Here is a 25,431-nt window from a genome sequence, read left to right on the forward strand (position 1 = left end):
GAGGAGGACCAGGCCCATCTACACCACCCCTGGAGCTTCAGAGGAAAACTTCTCCAGGATCCCTGCTCCAACAGAACCTCATCTGTCACAGCAGAACTGCAGCCACCATTTAACGCGACTGCTGCCACCACCGTGACCCACAGGGTGTCAGGTTGTATTCTGACTCTGTCAGTGTTGTTTTGTATTACTGCATAGTTTATTTTGTTTTTATTTTCTTCCCTAATAAAGAACTGTTATTCCTGTTCCCATATCTTTACCTGAGAGCTCCTTAATTCCAAAATTATAACAATTCAGAGGGAAGGGGTTTTCATTCTCCATTTCAGGGGAGGCTCCTGCCTTCCTTAGCAGACACCTGTCTTCAAAGCAAGACATGATCCTAAATCCTACCATCCTAAATTTGTTGTAGGAGAACCTTTCAAAACCACCTGGTAATAGCAACGTGGGTAAAGACGACAGCAACACTTCTCTCCCTGCACGGGATCCCTTTTGAAAGCAAAGTCTGTGCATTTGGCATTTCAGTGAACTGACTGTGTTTTCTCACCTCATCACTGAGGACTTAACAGCACTAAACCCCAATTACAGAGTGGCAGCAGCATTAGGCATTTATTGGATAAGTCCTCCGCTATCCACCTTCCACACCATTGTGCCCTACAGAGGAGATGCAGAGGAGAAGCCCCAGATATGTGAGGAATTCCATTATCCACACAATTTCCCACAACACCCCTGAACTCAGGTACTGCCTGTGGAAAGCTCTGATTTGGCAGCAAGAGCAACAGCAGAGTCTGGGTGCTCCCACAGGGAAGGGAAGCACAAGCTGGGGAGGGACAGAGGCACAGAGCCACCTTGCAGCTTCTCCAGTGGCACCAGGGACCCCACAAGAGCGGCTTTGGGAGATCATCCATGCCCCGAAGAGCCACATCTGAACCCAACCTGTCAATACCCCATACAGATGGAACTGCTCATGGCTGCCACCTAAATTCAGCATGACTTTTTAACCAGGAACCCCAAAATCAGATAGCAAAGCTCAGGAACACCTGCAGTGATGCCCAGCATGGCACTGGCTTCTCCCTGCCTTTGTTTTAGAGTTCTTGAGAATATATCCTGATTTCTTTTGCAGCATTTGTTTTGCATATTCCCTGCTGGAGCAAATGATAGCACTATAAATGCCTCAAAAAGCGTTTAATTTAGATTTAATACGGCAGTAAAAAAATCTATGGGTTCTAAAAGAACACTTAGATCCGTTTAATGAGTACATGGGATAAATCTGGGCAAGAAATATTCCATCAAGACAACACAGTGCCAGGTTTGGAGTTCATTACCTGAGAGATATACTTGCTTACTTTACATTTGTAATTACATTTGCAATAAAAGTTGCAACCCAACTGAATCTCAAACCCCTGTTTTTTGATGTGAATTACAAAATGGAAATGCAGAAAACCCAGGAGCACTTCATCAGCTTGTAGTCATTGTGGACATTTAGTGAAAATCAGCCCCTGAAGCTCCTGCACTTGGCACAGCCGGAACGCTCTCGCTCGCCAGAGTCATTTCCAGGAGTTGCCCTGCTGAGGATGAGCTTTAATCAGCAATCCAACCATGCAAAACCTACCCTGGCTCTGTCTGCCTCTCCACCTCCCTCTTCCTTTTGTTGTTTATAGCATTCTTCCTTTTTAACCCATCGGCAGTAATCACAGCTCTGAATCAGCTCCTGGCTTTTGTTCTGCTGGGAGGTGTCTCCCATTTTTTGATCCTGGGGGCTGCTTCTGGGCCTCATCCTGCAGAGGTGCAGCCAAACCTTCTCTCTCCTTTGCAACAGAGCTGAGCAAACAAGGGCAGTGACAAAAAATATTCTAAAAGTGCCCACAGCCTCAATCCCTCCAGGAAAGAGGATGGAAGGAGCAGCACAGAAAGATGGGAGCAGTGTCAGACAAGCCCCACCTTCTCTCAGGTGAGGCAGCAATGGGCCCTCTCTCAAGCCTGCGCTTGAAAATTCTTGTTTTAAACTGTCCTTGCTGACACAGCTAATAAATGCATTAAGGGCCTTATTAGGGAAGATGAATTTTGAAATGTATACCTTTGCCATGTAGTTACTTTGCCTATGAAGTTCAATTAGCAGTACCTACTTCAGAGAGACCATGGAAGGTGCATTTATAATTAATTTATGTCCTGCATTTTAAGGTACTCAGAGGAAAGGCATCCTAGGGGCACAGTATTACTATTACTAGCATGTTTCTGCACTGGCTTGTAAATATCTGTCCAACTTCTCTTCACTTTCCCTTCATTTTCACTGAAATTACCATATTCTGGAAAAAAACAAATGCTAATTGTATGAAACCTTCGGAAAGAAAATGCTCAAATAAGCTTGGAAATTAGATTTTCTTTTGTAATTGAGCATGTTCATTTCGGGAAATAGTATATGTAAGCCAGAAGAAAATGGGAATATAAAAATATATAGGATGTCTGCCACATAATAGTTCCTTGCAAGAAGAGGAATAATAAATATTTAATAGAAATGCAAATATAAAGCCATCTGAGGAGCAACTTTTGCCATAATTTCACAGGGAGAGACCAAATGGAGCTGGGTTAGCACCCTGGGTTAACCTCTCCTCCAAGGAGCTGGGCCTTCAGCAATCCATCCCCCTCACCTAGAAGGGATTGAGCTGAATTAATTATGTTTTGGAAATCTTTGGCAGTCTGCATCCATCAGTCCAGCACAGGAGGTGCAGTTACTGCCTGTTGCTCCTGCCAGTGCTGCCTGACAAGCTCTCCTCACATGGGAAATAGAACAGAATGGCTCCTGCTTCCAGCTCCAGCAATTCTCTCCTTGGCCATCTAGCTGCTGGCAGGTGGTGGCACCTGCAGGGAGCAGAGCCCGGCCCAGTGGCACCAGCAGGGACAGAAAATTGGGTTGCTGCCTCAGACTCTGGCAGCAGCTCTGGAGGAGCTGTGTCCAAAGCAGATGAAAGGACCTCAAGACTATGGTACGTTGTTTTCTTATCTCTTGGATGTCCTTTGATACATGTGATCCAAATGAATGTGTTCTCTGTAATGATTAGATACTGCAACCTATTTAACTGATCCTATCACCAAGCACCTAACAGGAAGCATAAATCATTTTACTCCCTGCTTTCTTAGTAAAGCAAAACCTCTTTTTTTTTTTTTTGTTTAGATCCACACAGAATCTTCAGTTAGAGAAATCTGAATGGAGCACCTATCAGGGTTTGTTCTGGGATGCCCCATCTTCCTGTGCTGCAGCAGCACCTTTTTAGAAATTAAGATTAATAGAGTGTAATTTGGTAGGCAAAGCCAGAGCCATCAGCCTGTGGTCATTTGCTCAGAATGCAGGATTAAAGTAGAAAAAATGACTTAAACACACCTTGCTGGGAGCACTGGGTTGTCAGGGCTCCAGCTGCTTGACTGAACCACTGTTGTGTGGGTAGGGATCATCCTCATCCACGAAGTCACTACAGGGTGAACTCAGCAGGTTTCTTTGTTTTCTCCTAGGGAAAAAAAAAACCCAACAAAAAAACAACAAACCAAAAAACAAACAACAAAATCAGAGATGGAATTAAAATATTTGTGGCACCATATCTCTGCCAAAGCACTGCAAGTCAGTGTTGAAGTCCTTAACTTATATTTGTTAAACATCTACTCAAACTCCTTCATTATTTGAAATAAGGTAGCCATGAGCATAAGAAATTTTTATTTGGACCTGATATTGCTTCTTCTATTTGTCCTCAGTTCTCCCGTATGCCATGGAGAGAGGAAGTGCCCAAACTTTTAAATGGGGTGATCTCACCAGACAGAGGTGCTTGAGAGTGACACTGCCATACCCAAACTGGTGTCACCTTGTGACATTTCACAGCAGGCACAGAACTCATCCCAGTTTCCACCACCAACAGAGGGCTTTTGTAGCACAAACTTCTTTTTTTTTTCTTTTTTTTTTTTTTTTATTCTCTGAAAAGTAACACAACTGACAAAATTATTTTTGTGTCTGGCCTGGAAAAGTGACTTCTCCCACCATCAGCTCTGCAAACTCACTCTGACACCCAGAAGAAAAGCTGGGATATTTCTGGCTCTTGTATCTCTGAGAGCAACTAAAACACAGCTTCTTAAACTCTGCTGGAGAGCCACGGAGAACTTTGGCCTCAGGAGACTGGTGCCCTTGGACATCCTCTGCAGAAAAAGGTGCCTGGATATCTGCAGAGGGAGCAGGGCTTTTCCAAGGAGGAATTTGGGCTCTGTGAAACCGGTTGGATAAGGCCTTGAGCAACCTGGTTTAGTGGGAGGTGTCCCTGCCCATAGCAGGGGCAGTTGGGACTGGATGACCTTTAAGGGCCATTCCAACTCTTTCACACTCTGGGATTCTTCATTCCTTATTTTTGGCTCTCTCCTGTGCTCTGTTTGAGCCCTGTCCCACAGGCAGCTCCTCATGGGCGTTCCTGGGGAATTCATGGCTGTTTTCCTCATTAACTGAAGGGTTTAATACACAAAGCATTGTCTCCTTCACTTCATCACATTTCAAAGAATCCTGGTTAAATTTTTCTCCCGAGCTGTCTTGTGGTGCAGGACCCCAGCATGGCCCCATTTCCCTGTGTCTGTATGATCTTCCCTTTGAGCCCATTCCTGGTGGAAGCCAGGGTAGGAATTCCCATCTGTTTACAAAGGCTCTGAGCAGCAGCAAAGGACCAACCCCTCTACATTAGGGACAACACACATCTGAGCCCTTCTGTAGCTTGTGAGAGTCTTCTTTGCCTGACACTAAAAGAGTTGGTGAAATTCAGAATACAAGGCAGAAATAACATCCTGCCACTTTTCTCCTTCTCTGTTCTACTTCTGTAGAGCAGCCCCAGGGAATGTCTCCACTCTCTTTAAAAGCTGGAAGAAAGCTGAGGCACCAGCCATGAATCTCTGAAAGTGCAAAGGTACTTCAAGCCCCCTCTTTTCCTTCCTGGGCATGCCATGGCCTGGACACAGGGGTGGGACAGCAGCCAACAGAGCAATGCCAGGCATTCCTCCCAGCAGCAGTGTGTTTATGCCTCTGGAACAGTGCAAAGAAATAACAGTGCCACCAGAGTGATATCTGCATTCAGCATTCCCTGTTAACACCCTGCTTTGATAGCACGACTGTGCATCTTCATGGTCTCTCGCCAAAGGGCTGTATTTGGATCTTTTTCTTGTTCACTGCTCAATAAATAATAATATTTTTCTTCATGGACTTAAATTCAAATATTCTATCCAAGCTGCATACCTGTGAGTAGTTTCCCTGTAGGCCAACTCCTCTTTTGAGAAGGATTTGGTAACAAGTGGAATGGACTAGCTGATTCCCAGCCAATTATTTATTCAGAGGAACCTCTCCTGCTTGTGAGCAGACTGCAAAGTCCTCAGGTCTGTTTCTCACTCGGAATTATTCATGGCTTTTCTCAGTGACAGATAGTTGGTCTGCAAAAATGTGCATTTCACAATTTTTCACCCGAAGAAAGCTCAGTCACTCAGGGATCTGGGAACGTGACAATCCATACAAGAAATACAACTGTGCTGCACTTTGGACATTGACAATGCAACATGGCCTGGAAAAAGAGCTCAGATTCTAGGAAAAATGTTTGGGGGTTTTTGTCTATGCCTGGACAGCTTTGTCCTGTATTTCTCTAAGGGGAATGCCAGCAGGATTGTTCCAACAGCCAGAGTTTTAGGTGTTGATAGTTAATCCCAGTACCCCAAACAGCAGATACCTGACACATTTTTGGCTGTGGAGGGTGATGAACTATCAAGAAGAAAACTCAATTTCTTCTCCAAAGACAACCTCTGACCCAAGACCTGTCACTGGTTTCAGACATGTCATCTCATTAAACATAAACATGCATTTCATTGTTCTAAACATGTATTACATTGTTCTTTTCCTTATCAAGGTACAGAAGGATCCCTATCCCAGTGAAGTCCACTGGCAATGTGGGGTACAGCCCCCCCAGGAAATGGCATTTTTCTTACTCAAAAGGGGACCATAAACACTGTCATCTTTGATATGGTGCCTCTTACACAAATTTATCCTGCATATTTTTATTTCTCAGCAATAAACATTTGGAGAGCTTGTCTTTATAAACTGCTATTTTATCAAGCTGTATATTTACACAGACATAATTTGCCAGTCCCTTTGTTCACTCGACAGCATCCAATTATCCTCTGAACTCCTTCACAGAGCACTTAATTTCTCACTTTGGCAATTCCTACCGTATTTCAGTGAACCTTTGTGCCCGAGCTCCCTGCGATCTGTTAATAGCTCTGGCCTGTAAGAACTGCAGACCCTCTGACAATTCCCACCACCTTCCCTGTGGCACCAGGGCCTTCCTGCCCAGCTGGGCACTTGTCTTCCTCACTTGGCTTCTGCTGCACCCCCACCTTCCTAACTCAAGAATTTTTTCTAGCTCTCTAGCTATTATTCTGCCCCTCACATACGATCTCATTCGGTTGTGTTTATTGGTGCCTGGTACCCTCTGCAAACCTTTTTATTTTCCTTCCTACAAATGCTGGGCTACAGTAACACATTCCCTGTAACCATGTGTTAACATTCAGTCTATTTTTATTTCGCAGGAATGCTAGCACTGACTCGAATTGCTCTTGCCTCAGCATCAGGGGAGGAGGGAGACAGAGGGTGATTTTGCAATTCGTGATGCCCAGCTCTGCTCCTCCTCAGGAGTTGACCAGCTGCTGCAGCAGCAGGCCAGAGCTCAACATTTGGAAAACCTCCCTGGATTTTCTTCACTATCCTTACAACAAATATACCCGGATACAGAATGATTGCCAAACAATTTCGTTGTGCAAACCTTGAGTAAACAAGAAATATTTCAGACACTGATTAATATTTTGGTGGAAAAAAAAAAATTCCAACCCCCCCAAAAAATAAACAGGAAACCCCTACCAAGTACTTGGGAAGATTTCATTTATGCGAGGCCCCGATATGTTGTGAAGTGGTCCTTAATAAATGGCTGCAGCTTTAAGTATTAATCCACTTTTTAAAATACTCCTCGAGGGCTCTGAGTCCCTTTTGGACACGCCTCTCTCAGGCCTCCCCAAAGAGCACCTGTTTCACTCTGGTTGGGATGATGTAAGGCAAGATCCATATGTTAAATGCGAGGGTGTCCTCTAGCGGTGGCAGAGCTGGATCTTTTCCATGGGACACAGGCAATCCAGCAGGAAAGGAGCCAGGAAGGCTGATTCCTGTACATTCAGTGCTACCCAAACGCAGGCATTTGCTCTTTATGCAACGTTTTTGCTTTCTTCTTGCACCTTTTAGTTTCTTTTCTTTCCTACTTGCTTCATTACCTCCTGAGTGATTTCTTTTTCCACTCCATAACATCCACACAAAAATAGCAAGCACAACTTTCCCCAAAGACAGTAGTGGGTTTAGGAGTTGGTGAAGTCATTCGAAAACATCCAAAGTGGAAAAGTTTCAATTTGAAATCTGATGCTACTTTTACCAGAAATCTGCACTTTAATTTTCATCAGTGCAGAGTAAATAATTAATTCATAGTGTTCAGTACCAAACTGCAAACCCTGCAGCTCTCTGTCCTTTCCTCCACTCCAGCTACAGGTCAGCTGAGCAACACTGGGGACTCAGGACACACAGAAAATACCACTCTCAATCTCCTGAGCAGCATTTTGCAGAATGCCTGAGCCCTCCTGAAACTAATTTCACATGGCAGGTGGCACTAGGTTGTTCCACTCATTAATTTTTGTTGATAATTAAATTATTATTTTAAATATAATTAGTGAAGCCTCGGTAGCATGGATTTGGTTCTGTTCTCAAATGATTAATCTTGTGAAAACCTTGCAGCCACTCTCATGAAGATTCATGGTCCTGTTTGTGTGTCTGTACAGGAACATAAAAGGACTGTCAGCTGCTCTTTTTGTGCTCTGCCATCCTGTGGATTTGTTGGCATTTCATCAAAAGGAAAAGATTTCTTTCTATATGTTGCTACAAAGTAGCAAGAGGTGATACACAGTAATTACAGACAGGGGACTGAGCAGAGCCAAAGGAAGGAGAAATCCATCTCTGTTCTTTGCCTTGTTCTGCTTTTTCCTTCCAGGGAGAGAGTTAAAGGAAATTTTGATGTGGATTCTTTGGGGCAATAAAGACCAGAAATCCTGCACACAAATCAAGATGCACATGTGCTTGTCAGTGCTGCTGTGCTGCCAGCACACAAAAAAAAGCAAAGCACTGGAGTTCCTGGAAGAACAAGGACATCCCCAGGGTACCCTGGCAGCAATGCCAGAGGTCACCTTCAGGGTGCCCACACACCCTCAAGCAAACACATCAAACCACAGCACCTGGAAATTTTTGTTTTGTGAACTTGGTCTGAAAACATCCTGGGAACCACGAGAGCTTGGGAAATTTTCCATCCTGCCAGTTCTTTCCCTGCAGTATAATGCTCTTGCTGCCAATCCACAGTCTACAGAAAACACATTTGTTTTACCCTAAGGCTGTTTTTCAAACCCCTGGATGACTTCAGGTCACCTAAATGAACTGTGAGGTTTTGTGTGAAGCTTCATTTTTCTTGCTCCAAACAAACTGATGGAAAATACAAAGATGGGTAGAGCAGGCACAGAAATTGATGGACACAGCCATTGGGAGATGAAAGCTCGGTGATGTGGGAACAAGACTGGGAGGAAACAAGTTTGAACGATGTGTTTGGGTGTCAGCCTCCAGCAGGTTACAAAGTCCTGCAGGAAATGTGATTCCTCTCACTTCTGACAGTTTGGGGAAAACAAAGGTCAGAAGTTACCTGCTGTTTTGGATACTAGAATAGCTGCCAGTGGAACATCAGATATTAATGACATTGCTGTTTTCATCTGATTCAAGACTTCCACCTCTGCTAAGGAAGCATCTGCTGCTGTCACGAAATGTAACTGAGGTTATTGATCTATGACTCAGCTGCAAACTGTGGGAGCTTCCCTCACACTCCTCAGGCTGGGAGGATATTGGGAGCTAATGGCTCCAGCCCCACGCTCTTCTCCCAGAGGATCTGCCAGGGCTGACACAAGCAGGGAGCTGCCCAACTGCACTGCCTGACTCGTGCTGACCCTCCAATACGGGCACTTGTCCATCTCTGACTCAAACCCTCGAGGCACAATAATGTCCCCATGCCAGCACATCTCACTCGCTCCATCCATGTCTTCATCCTCCCCTTCTGATTATTTCCAGCTTCTCTGAGACTGTTTCCAATGGAGATAGTTGTCAGTGTTACACACTAATCCTGAAAGTATATTGTTCTTCCTAATATTCTTAGTCCTTGAAACACAGGGTATTTAAAAGAAAAGAAACACAGTTTGATGTCTATATTCTTCTACTTCAGGACTTTTGTAGAAAACCTCTCATTTCTAGTCTCTCATGACAATGTGCAGTGGAACTGTAGAATACTTTTTTAATATAACAGTAATAAATATTTAAGTGGTAACACCCTATTGCAGGACTTAGTTATGCAAAAAAAATTAAGTTACCTCAGTTATATGACTTCAGGTAGAGTCATAACATAAACACTTTTGATAGCCAGGTTTTACAGTGCTAGCCAAGAAAATGTTCTAGATAAACAGAGATAGGAAAATTATTTATTACTGTCACTGGCCAATGTTACATGAGCCTTTCTGCATTCTTCGTACCACCTAAGAACAAGCACAATTCTCCTTTGCCTCATACCAAGTGATCTCACATGGTAGTCATGCTGAATTATGAGCCTAAACAGGCATCAATCACTGTGGAATTCCACAACTCATTAGCTTAAAGGTGAGTAAAATGCAGGAAAAAAAAAAAAAGTGAAGGGAGGGAGAACAGAGAACAAGTGAGAAATGTGATGTTATATAATTAACATCAAAATCGCTCATACATATCTTACTATAGCTCAACATCAGCAAGACTAGCAGAACCATCCTCTTAAATAAAAAAATTTAAAATGTTTATACTTAGTAATTCCCATTCATTAATGCTAAGTAGCTTGAAACAGTTCCCAGCACAGCATTGTTGGCAAAGCAGCTTCCAGCGCTGTGAAAATGTTCTATTTCTGTAATGCAATTTAATCGGTATTAATTCACTTCTTATTCACTGAAAGGCCATCGTCACCAGAAATATTCCTGGTACTCACAGAGAAGCAGCATGTGTAATTCCATCAGAAATGCACTGCACTCCAGGATTCAGGATAGTGTAGCTAAAGGCTTACAAAAATCTGTCCCATTCCACACCAATGTCTGTCTTGCAGAGCTCTCTGACTCATCTGTACTTACTTCATTTAAGGCAAAGCTTGAGGAAATATTTTTATTATTAAATGACTTAAAGCTCTATTTTTCAGCGTAACACCATCCACCAATATAGTTCTTTCTTTCTTGTTAAGTCAAATGTTCAACTTACTTAAGGAAATTCTCAGGGAAAACCTGATTTCTGTCAGCCAGTGGCAGGCACACAGCCTCAGAGAAAACAGCTGCTCTTTAACCAAAATCAAGGCATTTTGCAAGCATTAGACTGTGGCTTTATACTTTATTTTGCTCTAGCAATCCGGTTTCATTAAAAAATGCAAGTGGAGATGTATTGAGGTGCAAAATAAACTTGGGCCAAAACAGAAAAAAAAACAGAAAGAGAAATGACCACCTCCTTCTCTCACTGCAAGTCCCCAAAGGGCTCCTTCCATGTGCTATTTGCTTTCTTTCTGCTAAACCCCCTGGCCTCTGCTCACTTGAAAGCTGCTGAAGTTTTCAGCTAAAAACCTATGGTGCTTCAGCCTTAAACGAGACCTTCACCAGTCACCTATGAAAAATTCATATTCCTGACAAACAGAATTTTGGTTTCACTTCACCAACAAAAGAGAATATCTCCATCGATCTAAGAGCAACATTAACAACTAATTTTCATTAAAGCTCTTCACCGAGAAGCACAATGGAAAACTTGCATTTGAACCTGTAATTGGTCACTGCCAATTATTTTTTCCCCCAAAAACCCTTCTCGTTTCATTAAGGGTAAAGCTGGCCTCATTTTTATGCCATCTCCTATTTTCAAGTGGGTGGGCAGCACAGCAAAGCCCACAGCTCTCACCTGGGCACCAACCAAAAAAGCCCAAGGAGAATTTTGCACAGTGCCAGGATGGCTCTGAGATGACCTCTGGGATGCACAGGGTGTCACTCGAGGCCCAGCAGAGCAGGGGCCCTGGGAATTCATCCACACTGGAAAACTCAAGGCAGTGCAGGAGCCTCTGCTGCCATTCAGCAGTTTGCACATTCCTTGGGGCTGGGCAGAGCTGTCTCCCCTTGCACACTGTTACACTCGGGTCTGTCAGAGCCTCCCTCACACCTCTTTTCTCCCCTTTTTTGGAACTAAGCGTTTCTTTCAAACACAGCCACCAGCACCTCCCTTGTTACGTGACAGCTCTGTGATAAATCTGCCATGAGGCTGACATGAAGACATGAAAGATTTTGCAACTCCCTAACCCATCTAAGAGGTTTCACCTCCATTTTTTTTCACCTCTAAGGAAAATGCCTGAATGTCATCTGCATGAGAACAGGGGAAAGGGGAGACTAAGAGCTGAGAATTCCACTCCACCCTGTAAAAGCCAAACACATCAACCTTAGAATCTGTGAAGAGCAGAGAATATGTGTGCAAAACTTGCTAACCCAGTGATCAGGGCATTCTCCTAGGAGGAGGATTTATGTATCCTTTATAGAAAGCCATGGCTGGATAAAAGGAACTAGTCCCTGGAGATGGCACTGAAAAGCCAGTGTTTCCTGCCAGAGGGTACAGCACACACACAGGGCCTGTGGGAGCTCCCCCAGCTCCCAGCAGAGCTCCAAGCCCTGAGGACACCCAGGATGCCAGGGAAGGGCACCCGAGCACAGCAGTGGCTTCTGTGTTGGGCAGCACTGGGGCTGATCACCAAAGAGCCTCTGCCTCTGTCACAAACACTTCTTGATGCAAAACCAATTGCTACATGTACCCCTCAGCCTTCAGAGAGACCAAGGTATGGATCTGGTTCTGGTTTTATTTTTACAGGCCAGCACATAATGAAGTGTGAGGAGGCTGATAAATGCACAGAGAATGGTGCCATGGTTACCAGTGACATTAGATCCCTGGCTGAGCAAACTGCTGCAGGAATGGTTTCTGTACACACAGAATTACTCAATTATGTCAGCTGTGTGTCTATAAAACGTGATGCGATTGGATTTCACAGACACAGGAGGTGGTTGGTGTTTGCTCTGCCTGTGTGGAGATGCCTCAATGAACTCTTTTGCTCTGCTCAGCAGTGACACTGCTTCCACTCTGACTTCTCTGACCACACCAGCTCTGCCCTGACTCTCCAGAAAAGGACTGGCACTGAGCTGGCTGAAACTGACTCTGCCATATTGTTCCAAGCAAAATAAAATGTGCCAAAAGGAGTTTAGTTTTTCACTCTCTCATGGAAAACACACAATTTACCTTGCATGAAGAGGCAAAACAAAGCTCTGGAACTCTGGAAACCTGAGTCATTCCTGTCTCTGGAATTGCAAGCATAGCATGATGCTGGTTGCAGTTAGTCTGGTCTAACCATGAGCCATAGGCAGAGCAGGTTGCTGGGGCTGGTCCAGCTGAGCCGTGACTACATCAAGGATGGAGATTTCACAGCTGCTCTGGGCCCCCATTCCATGTTTTCCCAAGCTCACTGAAGCAAGATTCCAGCAAGATTCTTACATTTGTAAGATGAAGCAAAGCCTCATCATCTTGCTTTGCATCTGTTTTTGCTGCTGCAAAGTGGAAATAGCATTATAATCATCCTATTTACAATGGTCAGAGACCTGTTAATGAGAGGCATTGTCATTTCCACTTACAAATTGTCATTTACACTTACAAATTCAAACTGAAGTCTAAGAACAGCAACAAGTTTAAATACAAGCATGCAAAAGCTTTTTTTTTTCCAGAAGTGGAAGGAGAAGGAATTTACCATGCTCCCAGGCCTGATGCTCAGACCTAGGCTGCATGTAGCTGCTGCTCAAAGAGAAGAGACATCAGTTTGGACTTCGGGAGTTTGGCACCAGTGACGTGATCCCAGGAATGAGAATTCCAGAGATTGCAGTAGAAAGATATCCCTCTAATGGGATAGAAGTTTCATTCACCAAACAGAGCAACGATCACTGGGGTAACAGCTGAGAAATAAAAATTATTGATGACAGTTGCTAATGCAGCAACAAAAATAGATCCTCTAGGATTCCAAGGAGGAGGCAAAATCCTGCTGTGAGTCGAGCACTTATTCTTGTCTTGGATGCAGGATGATATGAAGTGAGACAGCAAACTAGTCACAGGTACTTGAACACTAAACTGCTCCATAAAGCTTTGACTTTAGGCATGAATAGAACAGAGCAGCTCAACTTCCAACAGCAGCACAAAGTGCTGAGACCTGACTCTGGCTCTCAGCAAACGTCCCCAGGACAAGCTGTGCCCTTGGAAAACACTGTCCTGAAAGGAAAAATTCATCTTCTGGGTGCTTGTGTTAAAGCTACACAACTCACACACACCTGGGAATGTCTGGGGTTCCCCTTCCTTGGTGCCCACAGGAAATGTGGGATACAACATTACCTTGGGGATGAACAGGGCAGCACCTGACAGGTTTATTCAGTTTGTATCACACCCAAACAGCAGCTACTGTTTGGGTGTGACACAAAAAAACCCGCAAACAAAACTAAAAACAAACTACTGCTGTGAGGAGCTGCTGCCAGTACCAGCATTTTAGTGCCATGGATTTTACACTCATCAATTACTCAATTGGCCTTAAGCCCTCCTTCATGCCAACAGGGCATCTCAAATTACAGAGACACATCCATCAACAGCTTGTCATTAGCACAAGCAAGTGGACTGTTCCTCCCAGTCTCTGAGAGGATGACAGAAATTGTGTTTGAACACGGGAGTAAAAAACCAAAGGGTTTTTTTCCTGAGATTCTGCCTTAGAAAAGTATCTCTTGATGGTCTCAGGCTAATCCAAATATAGCTGATAAGTATCATTTGGTGGGTTTTTACAACTAGTACTCTTTCATATCTCAGTTCACATCTCTTTATGATCCTTATCCTAAAAGCCTTTGATTGATGCTGTGAAAGAAAATCTCTGGAATCCTAATCTTCTCCTGGCTACTTTCAGCCATTTACTGTCAGATACCCACTGCTTGACACTCTCAAGCTTCAGATGCTGGTCACAAATTCTGGAAATAGACAAGTTCCAGTTCCCCTGCCCCTGCAGCCAAACACACAGGATTTATCATTTACTTCCCTGTTCCCTTGGCACATACAAACACAACTCCTGCTTAGCCCTCCCTTGCCCCAAAGTTACAGCAAAGAGCTTCTGCATTTCTTTGTCCTGGAACTGCTGGATCCAGACAATGGCAGATTCATGGGATTTTTTTTCTGAGAAAACAATTATTTGTCATATATTTGAAATTTTCTTATGGTGTTTTTACCACTGAGGTAAATGTGGTGGTGTAAGAAAGAGGGCAAGTTCAGCTCATGAGGAACTCTAAGGAAAGATATGAAGGGGAGCTGCTATTCTTTCAGTAAATTCTAGCTATTGAAACACAATTTCAGGTCTGTGAGTGGATGTCAGGGAAGCAGAACAGAGCACAAAAGGGGTCACAGGAGAGGAGGGCTGACCTGCACAATCTCACACACCACTGCCAAACCAACAAATCACTGAGGCACTCAGGTCTTAAACAAAATGGTTCACAGCCCTTCTGCAACACTGAGGTGACTTGGAAACCAAAAGACACAATTATTCCATTCATGCTTTCATCATCCTTTTATAAGACATTCCCACTGCCTTGAAGAGTGAATTAAGGAGGGGAGGATTAAAGATAGAAGAATAATAAAGTAGGAAAAAAGGCAAAACATGAAAGGATAACAATGACACAAATACTCTAATTTCACCTCTCTAACAACTTTCATTTTTAATCCTTCACTGACTGGGAAAGGACTATGTGTATTGGAGAAAGTGCTCATATACAATTTGTGACTATTCTAATTAAATTTTTAAAAACCCAACAATGGGAATTTCTACCAAGTTATATTGAATGTTCAAATTAAACCGAGAAAACTCAGTGGCTGTGTCATTATCTGGGTTTTCATCTGAATGGCAAAAAGCTGAAATTAATCCCTGATTTATTCCTCTTTTCCATTCTGTATGGACCAGTGGGATTTAACAGCTCAGTTTTACTCCCCTGCACATCATCTCTTCTATAAAAGTGCTCCTACCTGCAAGTCCCTCATTGAGCACAATGCTTATTCCAACTGGTGCTACCCCAAAATATGTAGCTCCCTGCAACGATGAGAATATTCTGTTCTTGCAGAATACTGTAACTGCAAAATCAGAGTGCTGAGTTTTCATTGGTGTCCTTGGTAACCCCCACAAGTGATTTCTGAGGTAAACTGTAATGGACAAAGCTGACGGGCACTTGGCACATTCCTGGTAAGTCAGAAAAGGGCAAGGAAAGGCCTCAGCAAGTGTCCCCAAAAGGATGACTCTGTTGACAAATTCTCCTGTGAGGGAGGAGGCAGCCCATCACTGGGATTTGCTCCTGACCACACTGATTTGGAACATCTCAAACAAGACAAAACAATTTCTTTTCCTCATTTCTAGCATCTTCTGATTCATGTGAGCCAAGCACCTATCGACTTGGACATGTAAAAAGACACGGAAGAGGATTTAGAAAAAAGCATACACAACATTTTACCTTCTGAAGAATAAAACAGAATGTGCGTGTAAACAAATTCATCTGCATTTACATCCTTCCTGCTTTACACCTGCCCATCATGGGAGAGGGAGAGCCACAAACGTTGCTTTATCTTCCATTCCATATGGGAAGCAGTTCATGCATATTTCCATATACTTTTTATTTAGGACAAATGCACCCTGTACTAGCACCAGTCCTCTAAAGCAGCCATTTCAGCAGCCATGTGTAGTTCTGCTCTAATGATAAGAGCAGTAACAACAGGATTTGAGGTGTCAGGGTTCAAGATAATCTCTTGGCAGAACACCAGGAGGGAGTTGCAGGAAGCCACACTATAAATCTCCTGAGGTGCTAAGACATTTCAAACAGTCAATCTACTTTATCAAAGCAGCAATTGTGTCATCTCTCTTTCTCCCTTTCCTTTTTTGGGGTATTTCTAATGCACCCACATAGCTGCATTTCATATTAAAGAAAGTGCATATTAAAGAAAGTGGCAACATAAATGCTCAAAGATCCTAATACATTTCAAGGAAGAAAAGGAAAAAAAAATCGGATGCTGTGAGACAAAGAAGTAGAAATAAAAGCAGCCAAGAAGGTGTTGGTTTGAAGGCATTCTGGAGGCACCAAAACATCACCCAGGAAAGAGTGAACACGGCAGGGACAAGAAAAAGAAGATGCAGAAGATCCATTTTGGCACTCATGTTTGACCACTATGACAAAGTAATGGGTCCTACTGGTACAACCTACATAAACTACAAACATATTTTTCATAGAAGAACAGAGAATGAAGGAGAGAAGGGCATTTTTCCTGGCTGATAAAAATCAGAGTTTGAAACCAGACACTTATTGACACAGCAAATCCTCAGTTTAGAAGAAATGGGTAAGTAGTGCTGCCTTTAGTGCTCTTCTCTCCTCTCCCAAGAGTAACAACTCAGAGCTCTCACATAAGTGTGTGAGAAGAAGGTGCTTACATCACTACTGCCACTGTTCTGCAGACAGGATGGAGAAAGTAACAGGGAAAAAATAGGATTTCATATTAACATTTCTCTGAGAAAAGCATTTACAATGCCACCTCTTGTTGGTTAAAAAAGGATTTGTTTCCTTAGGACTTGCTGCATTTCTTTATGGAAGCTGTTCACTGTCCCACTTCACTGCACAGCTGGCACATCCTCTCTGGATTTTTCTCCAGAACTGGATCCTGCCAGCTCAACCAGGGAGAAAAGCCATGCTCTACTGTAGAGCTTGGTAACTGGAGACAACCAAACTCCAGCTCCATTTTCTGTCCAAAATGTCACAGTTCTTCACAAAAATCCCAGAGAAATAAAGCACTGAGTTTTAGGCACAGAAAGCCAAGAATTACTCCTCTAAAACCCAAGCACTGAGCAGAACCAGAGCCCATGGGGGAGCAAATGGTTTCACTTTAAATACACGAGTATTGCTCAGCTGGTGGAGATCTGCAAGAGCAGCTCTGGATTGGGGGTGCAGCTGTCGTGTGACAGTCCCAGCACAGGGAATCCTGCCCATTTTCACAGCCGGATAACCTCAAACATGGAGCAGCTGGAAGGGTGGGCACAAGGCAAGACAACACAGGGAATCTCCCTGCTGTTATTTCTAATATTCGAAGGGAGCTGTCCAAGAAAATCATCAGGGCTTTTACATTTGCTCTGCTGTGCCCCAGGAGGAGCAGCACCACCTGCACCACCCAAACAGGAATTTGCAAAGCTGATCCTCAGTGAGATTTTCTATTTTTGAAAGAAAAAATAAGGTTAATTTTCATCAAGAAGAATCAAGACCCTCACGGAAAACATAATAAAAAGTTTGCTGGTTTTAAAACTCCTATTTATTTTTTCCCATTAAAACCCAAATCTGTGCTCTGTAACATTTTGGACTTCTAAGTTTTCACTGGGATAAAAGCCAGACTAATTACTCAATGATCTCCAAGCCTCAGGATCACATTTCCTTGCACATGTACAATGAAAAATATTGAGTACAGCTTCTAAGAAAGCTTTCATTGCTGGGTACTTAGCAAAATTGATTGAAAGTCAGATTTTTTTGCCCTCTGGCAAATTCTGATAACTCAGTATCTATTTGCATTCCAAATCAACACGAAAAAAAATCAAAATATTCATAGATTCTGTAAAACAAAATGCACTTAACAATTTTGCCATAGAGAAAATTGACTTTACAAAGCAATTTAAGTGCTATTTTTGCTTTCTTGGATATACCTTCTCCTGGAAGTCAGCGTGGGGACTTGTAGCCCTGATTTTGCCCAATGAGATATCATATGCATTAAGGCTTTTTTCCCCCACCAATTCATGTGTGATTTTTGTCAAAAGAAACAAATAAAAGCAGGAATTACTGAAATCCAGAGCTTTTCCTACCAGCATATTGCTACTTTTTTTAAATTAGGCCCTTAGGTATCAAATGAAATTTGAAGATGAAAAGAAAAATATTTACACCCCGAAGTAGCCAAGTGACCATTAATCATTGAAGTGAAAATCACCTCAAACCCAGATTTAAGTTATTACATTAGAGACTTGAAGCTAAATCTCTCCTCTCTCACTATAACACCATTGCTTAGTGCAGGCTCTTTCCTTAGTTCTTTCCTAGGAAAAAATCCAAAGTAAATGCAATTTTTTACCGAAAGCAAAGCAAGAATGAACCCAAGTCTCATGTGGTTCATTGAATGAGAAAAACCTTCTCTTTTTTATCTTTTAGATACATTTTTAAGCCAAGTCTATTGGGACAAGCTGCAAGCTCCAATAAATCTCCAAGTGCCTCCACAGCCCTGTATTTCAGAGTACAGCCCATGCACCTGCATTGTGCAAAAGCCTGGGCTGTGTAAAACTCTGGATATCCTCAGGTAACTGGAATAATGGGAGAAGAGGAGGAAATGACCCACACATGAACCTATGAACTAAGCAGAAGGTGTCATTTTATATTAAACCTAATCACAACACTTGGCCGTGTTTAACAAAGTTAAACAATCCTGGTTCCTCTGTCGGGGTGATCTGCAACCCAACAGCCAAAGTCACTCAGAGAAACGTGTCAGCAGCACCAATCTAATGGCAATGGCTGCTGGAGTCACACCAGTGCCATCTTTCCCTCTGCCATACTCCATCATGTTCCAAATATGCACGTGGACATCAATTACAGGCAGTGACTCACAACCCCAAGGCACCCTGCTCTCACGGCCACACAGAGCAGGCCACACGTGTCCTCACAGCAGTAGCCTTCACGCACCACACGCTAATCCGTGTTTGGAACGTCACTTCTAACATGCAAAAATGAAGAAAAAGGATTTGAGCCTTTTTAAGGATTTCTTTCCCTAAGGGGCCATCAGAGAAGTGGGTGTAGCACGAGCTTCAGAGCCTACAGTGCATCCCTTCAGCCAAGCAGAATTAATGACTAATTAGCACTGCTGGGGGCAGCAGCATGAGGCAGGGATTTGTACACATGGGAAACCTCAGTTGTGCTGGAGGCTCTCCCTGGCACAAAACAGGAGCTTACCTGCGATAAGCACACAGTAATGGCAAGCTGCCTTTAGAGATGCTTTGTATTAACAGCAAATAGTGATTCTCCCAGCAGGGCCACTTTTTAAACTATCTGAAAGTGCATTACGATTAAAAGCATTGTGAGGCACTCAGAAGAGGCTGTTAGGCTGTGCCTAGGACAAACAAAATGGAAAGCAGACTCTCCAGGTTGATTGCCATCATATCTGGTCTCTTTCAAGAGGCAGAAATTACCTATATTTATCCCATTTGCATCATACACGTCAGTTAACGTATAAATAGAGATGAGTGTATGGGATCTGGTGCTGAACTACACCAGTGAGTCACCAGAGAGGGAGAAGGATAACCTTTTCTTTTGCCTGTACAGGCAAGATAATGTTTATCAGCAAGTTAAAGGCAAGGTTGGGTACAGGAAATTCTGATGAGAGAGACAAGGGAGGTGAAACACAGACAGGGGCTCAGATAAGCCATGGGATCTCCTAAACTTCTGCTGGACAAGCAAACTGCCTGAACTGAAAGCTGGCACTGATTTAGGCACAGACTTGGACTAGAGGCCTCTAGAAATCTTTAAAAGTTAAAGTATTCTGTGAATCTAAGAGACAACATGGACCAAAACAGAGAGGCAGTTCTGGGAGTCCACAGCATCTGACCATCTCCCTGGAACTCTGCTTTTCTCTGAGATGCAGCAGTCTTTGTTTTCCTGCTGGGAGACAGTTTTTATGATGCTCTGAGTGACAGAAGTCACGTAACTATAAATCTCTCTCAGACTTGAGGAAAGTTGGGTTGTACAGGGACTGCAGAATATTGCACTAGAAGCCTTAAAGGGGTTTAGGGAATAGAGGGGTTAGGAAAGGGGAAAATGCATCTCATCATCATTTAAATCCAGTTGTGGTGCTTGCATTTATCTCCACAGTGCTTTCTATCATAAATCAGGTATTATTTTCCTTCTGCACAACAATACACAATACAATCAGCAGCAACATCTGGGCTCTGCTTTTCTTAATGGCACCTTCATGCAGTTATAATGTAAAATACAAGAACTGGAATTGGAAATAAAACAGAAATGCTAATTTGACACTTGGAACTTTATTATAGTTGCACAATTTAAAGTAATTTTAACTGTAGGCTTTTTGCTGTTAGGTTATATTTTTCAGCAACATCTTTTTCATCCACAGGTGCTTTCCTAATCATCATCACTTGAGTTTTGGATGGTTTAGAGTTATTTTTCCTGATTTTCTTTTTTTACAGAAGGCCATGGGTCACTTTGAGCCAACCTTATTTCCGTTTATGCAGTGAGTGTGCCCATCACGGTTCCCTGCCATGTTTCAGGATGAACAGAGCTTCCTCTGTGAGGTTCAGTGAGGTTCAGACTGACCTGCAGGATCCCTCCTGTCTTTGCTTGATCTTTGACACTCAGGCACTTGTAATAAGGCAGGCCAGAAGTTTAGGCATGACACCAGCATTTTAACTGTATTACCTTCTACTTATCTGACCACATTTAGAAAGGGCACAGGCTGAAACCCCTCATTTTATCATCCCTTTTTTTTAATGCTCCTGTGTCACTGGTGCTGGCCTCTAAATGTCTGTGCAACACTTCAAGTAACACTTCTGTAAATGCCCCTCAGTGATAAAAATACAACAGCATCCAAAACACTAAGGGGGAAAAGTATAAACCCGTCCTGATGTCAGCTTTGTCTCCCAGACCTTTGGAAAACTATGGAGCAAAAGACACTTGACCTGATCTATAACTGAACTGCAAATGCAGCTGTGAATGTGTGGTAGTGCTTAAAGTGTTCCTTGCAGAGCAAATTCTTTCTTTACACATCAGTTTACACCATTTGTACCTCTGGGAACATCAACTAACCTCTGATTTCCTGTAGCTCAACATTACATTGATCCACAAGGACCTTTGGGAACGCTCCCCCTTCTCGTTACATTTTTATTTTCCTGGGGAGATAGAAAGGTTCATGGCCACAGATAAGCAGTGCATTGTTTTCCCTCCCAAGCCCACCCTCGCAGTCCATGAAAACACCTTCCAAAGCTCCCGCAGCCGGCGCTGCTGAGTGCAAACGCCCCCAGCAGCCCGGGGCTGATGGAAAGGCTGGAGAAGGGCCAGCACTGTCACTGACTCATCCCTGGCACTGCTGCTCTCCAGTCAGGCTGGAGAGAGCCTGGGGCCTTTGTTCTTCTTGATTTACCAGCCTCCTCTTCTTGTGTGTTCCCTGGGAGCACCTTAAAACCCCGGTGTCACAGTGGCTACAGTAACACCCTTTACAGCAATGCAGAAGCAAGTTAATTAGCTACAAATATATGCAAAGTTCACTTACCACATCACTGAGATTGGTGAAATATTTGCATCCAGGCTCCTATTTTCCTATTCCTTGTTCTGCCTGATTAACACATGATGCATTTTCTTCTGTCTTGAGGTTAGATGTCTGAAGCTTTTCCACAGGAAATTACAAACAATTCACGTTTTTTGAGTTAACATTCATTGTTTCACTAGAAAGAAAAAAAACCCCAAACATTTCATAAGTCTCAGGTCTTTTATTTCCCATGAAATCAAATAAGCACCAGTACAGGCTGATCCCAAAATCTTGTTTACTTCCATGGGCTTAAAAAATTATTTAACAAATTTGGGTCAAACGCTGTTTTAAGATTAATAAGTGATTTACTGTTGACCTTAGGCAGCCAGAATTCTATTTTGTATCTCTACCAGGTTAGCAAATTTGAAATAATCTCCATCTGCCACACCCCACCTAATTTTGCCTCTTTCTGCTACCGATAGTTAACAGTAACTATGAATTGGAAAGATGTCCATTAGCTTTATTTAAATAATTTGGAAAAAACAGTTGTAGCAGGGAAATAAAACCAGAAAAGGACCAAAGGAACAAGGAGAGGACAGGAGGAATTCACTGAGTTTCACCACTGGGTCCCTTCCCCAGGAACTAAGTGCAGCTAATGCTGCTTATGGATAAAGATGGACAACACCCAGCACTTTACCAGAGGTGAAAAAACAGGTTTGTGATGTCCTCATGTGCACTATCCAACAGGGATTTCTGAATGGGAATTCTGAGAGAAATGAGGCAGCTATGCTCAAACCAAGCTCAGTATCACACTTGGATCTAAACTCTGAATGTGAGCTGCACCCAAATGTTGCCCATATGTTACTTATTTAGCAAGGGATTGGAGGGAAAGGAGGTGAAGTGGCACATTCAGACAAGCTCTGATCATTCACACGTGGAGCGGACACTAAATAAGGAGCTGCAGTTGTATGGCTGGAGGCAAAGGGAAGACAGAGAAGTGGAAGCAAGAGGTCTGCAGCTGAATAATGCCCAGTCTCCACATCGTTTTTGGTTTTAACAGAATCCTTGGATGTGCAAAATCAGTTTAATTTGCCAGTTTGTCATTAAATGCCAGCCTGTGCCAAAAGCTGCTACACAGAGCAGGTGAGTAACTTTGAATAGTTGTTATGAAAGAAGGCAAAAATGTTACTGGCAATATCTCATACATCTCCCTCAAATGATTTTATGATACTTTCTCTTCCCATGGCCACTTCCCAAAATAAAATAAATTAGAAAAAAATCCTAACTATATTCAGAAAGTGTAATGAGCCATCCTTGACCATCCATGACTTATTATTTTTCTGATTGACCCTAAATCTCCAACTGCTCATGTTCTGTTCCATCCACACAGGTGGGAAACCACTGTTCCACTTCATTCAGGATGGAATCACACCAGTTTAGAACCACTGAGGATCATAAATATGATGCTAATTAAATGGGCGGGGAACAGGGAAGACACCACACAAAAATGCCACAAAACCCTGATGATTTCTGTGAATAAACAACCAAAATGCAAATTCCACAGCTGGCAACTGCAGAGAAGCTCCTCTGACTCCCTGCAGATTTCTTTTCAGCAGGAAGATTAATTAAGGTGGGTTGTTTTTCTTTTCTTTGCGCACAGGAAATTCCCTCCGCATCTGCCACACAGAGTGATTCTTTCATTTTCAGAACAGGAATTCAAAGGAATCCCTGAAGCATATCAGAGTTGGGCTTGTGCTAAGTATCAACCGTACTTATCTTCTGAAAGATGTTATTTGTCATATTTGAAACATGAACACTAATTCAAGGCTTGCTATCCTTCTGCCTCTGCACTGCTACGACAACTGAAGAAGTTAATGGAATACATAAAATACTGCAATAAACCCGAGTTTGCCCCCCAGCCTTTCTAGTTCCCTTTCTAAATTAGTTCAGGGAAACAGCAATTGGGTCACTCTCATTTTAGATCTCCCAACAGCAAAAAGGCAGATTTCCCTGATTTTGGCAAAGAAGCTGAAATTGTTGGTTAATTAACAAAGCCATTTAACTTTAGAAATCAATCAAGTCCCAGAAGTGAATGTAAAGGCTACCTTGAGTCAAGAGCACTGTAAAGGAATAAAACAAGGTTTTATCAATATCTTTATGGCACAAACATGTAGAAGAATACAGGGCTTTACCCAGAACATGAAAGAAAGAATTTCAGAGCATCAGAGTTGAAAGCAGTATTGGCAATACCTTCAGATCTGTCATGATCAGGGCCACACTGATTATTTTTTCTCTGCCAATCACAGAGAGGAAGATAAAACACACCTCTGATTTATTTTTGTTTTTAAACAAAAGAAGTGTCATTCAGGTTGAAAGCTGTACATCTGGCTAGAAGCAGCACAAACATTGGCCACAGAGGAGGACAAGCTTAAACAGAGTCACAGGATCTCACACGCTGACGCCAATAAAGCTGCTTTGTAGCACCCACGAGAACAAAACCAGACAGACACCTGAGGAATGCACAAATCCCAGGAGCAAACTGGAGCGTGCCAGGAAGGGACACAAAGCCTTCACGGACGACTCTGCTGGGGCTGCTGAGGGTCTGAATGCCTCACCAAAGTGCTGCTTTTCCCTGGACAATCCTACCAGAAAAGTTAATACTGAAAGTGCTCACCAGCACAACCCACACAGCTGTGCTAAAGAACTCCACAAACATTGTGATCTAGGGGATAATAAACAATAACTTCAGGACACACAGAAACACAAGGTCTTTTCTATACAGTACTTCCAGATTTGCTGAAGACAATTTTGTTGAAAATCCCTCCATATCTACCAGTGCTCTTATGAGTGTAAAAGTCACACCCACATTGTTTTGGGGTTTTATTCTTATTTTTATGCAAACCTCCTCAGAGGACTAATTGGGCTCAGTGGGTTAAAATGAAGATTGACATTTTAAGTCCTATGACAACAGAAAGTAACATATTCTGAAACACTATAACAGGGGAAGGATAGGAACAGCCCCAACTCACCTGACCCAGCCCTGCAGACATTGATTCTCCCTCATGGAAACATTCCTGGCCTGCTTTCCCTACAACTCTGTGGGGAAAAAATGCAGCCCAGATGCCAGGGTCTCTGGTGGTCCAAGGATCAAGCTCAATTCCCAAAATATTTGGAGTATAAGCAGCCAAAAGTGTTCTGGCGAGCAGCAGGGGCCGTGGGTGCCGTGAGGGGACCCAGCGCTCGGTCCCTCAGCCTCGCCACAGGGGTAAAATGGCGGCCTGCCCTGAGGGAAATCTTCAAAAAAATAAACATTTAAGTGTCTTATACGCAGTGTTTTATAGGGAAAACATGTTTCCCTGGGATTTGGCAGCAAAAGCTGACTGGCTGGTGTGGGTGGGACAGTGAGATAGTCTGTGTGCCCTTGCCACCCTCAAGGCAGTGAGAACTGGAGCCCCCTCACCTCAAGGCCCATCCTTGTAAAGTAAAACAACAACAGCGCACAACGGCCAGAAAAGTGAAACATCCAAAAGGCAGTACACAACAAATGCAGATATAAGAGGAATTTTAAACAAATAACCTGTGTGTGCACGCACCAAGAAAAACCTGAGAGAAAGATCCCTTGAACCGCCATATTGATGAGCTCTCTCCGCTCCCACTCCACAAATCCTCGTGCTGGCAGTGCCGTCCTGAGCAAGAGCAGGATTTAATTTAAATGTGCATTGTTTATCCCTTCTGATACATTATACACCCAGCTCAGCAGCAGAAATCCAAGCACAGCACTTTCAATACAAAAATTCATTAGAAAGTGCTCCTGGCCTCAACCAAAACAGGCCATTTTTCCTTCCTTTTGGATTTCAGAAATAACCTTATGCAAAATAAAAGTGATTACAGTAATGTCAAAA

At 43.0% G+C, this 25,431-nt stretch overlaps 1 long non-coding RNA gene across 1 annotated transcript in view; it reads right to left on the minus strand.

Moving 5' to 3' along the window:
- The window catches only part of LOC119699067, a 29,923-nt gene extending 8,202 nt beyond the window's left edge, over positions 1-21,721 (minus strand). Inside the window, exons 1-2 of the long non-coding RNA XR_005256350.1 lie at positions 21,554-21,721; positions 3,374-3,497 (exon numbers count right to left, since the gene is read on the minus strand). This is a non-coding gene — a long non-coding RNA (uncharacterized LOC119699067). The remainder of the gene's footprint in view (positions 1-3,373; positions 3,498-21,553) is intronic.
- Positions 21,722-25,431: the final 3,710 nt, after the last annotated feature.

This window comes from Motacilla alba, chromosome 3 (assembly GCF_015832195.1).
Source record: "Motacilla alba alba isolate MOTALB_02 chromosome 3, Motacilla_alba_V1.0_pri, whole genome shotgun sequence".
In the NCBI taxonomy this organism is placed as follows: domain Eukaryota; kingdom Metazoa; phylum Chordata; class Aves; order Passeriformes; family Motacillidae; genus Motacilla; species Motacilla alba.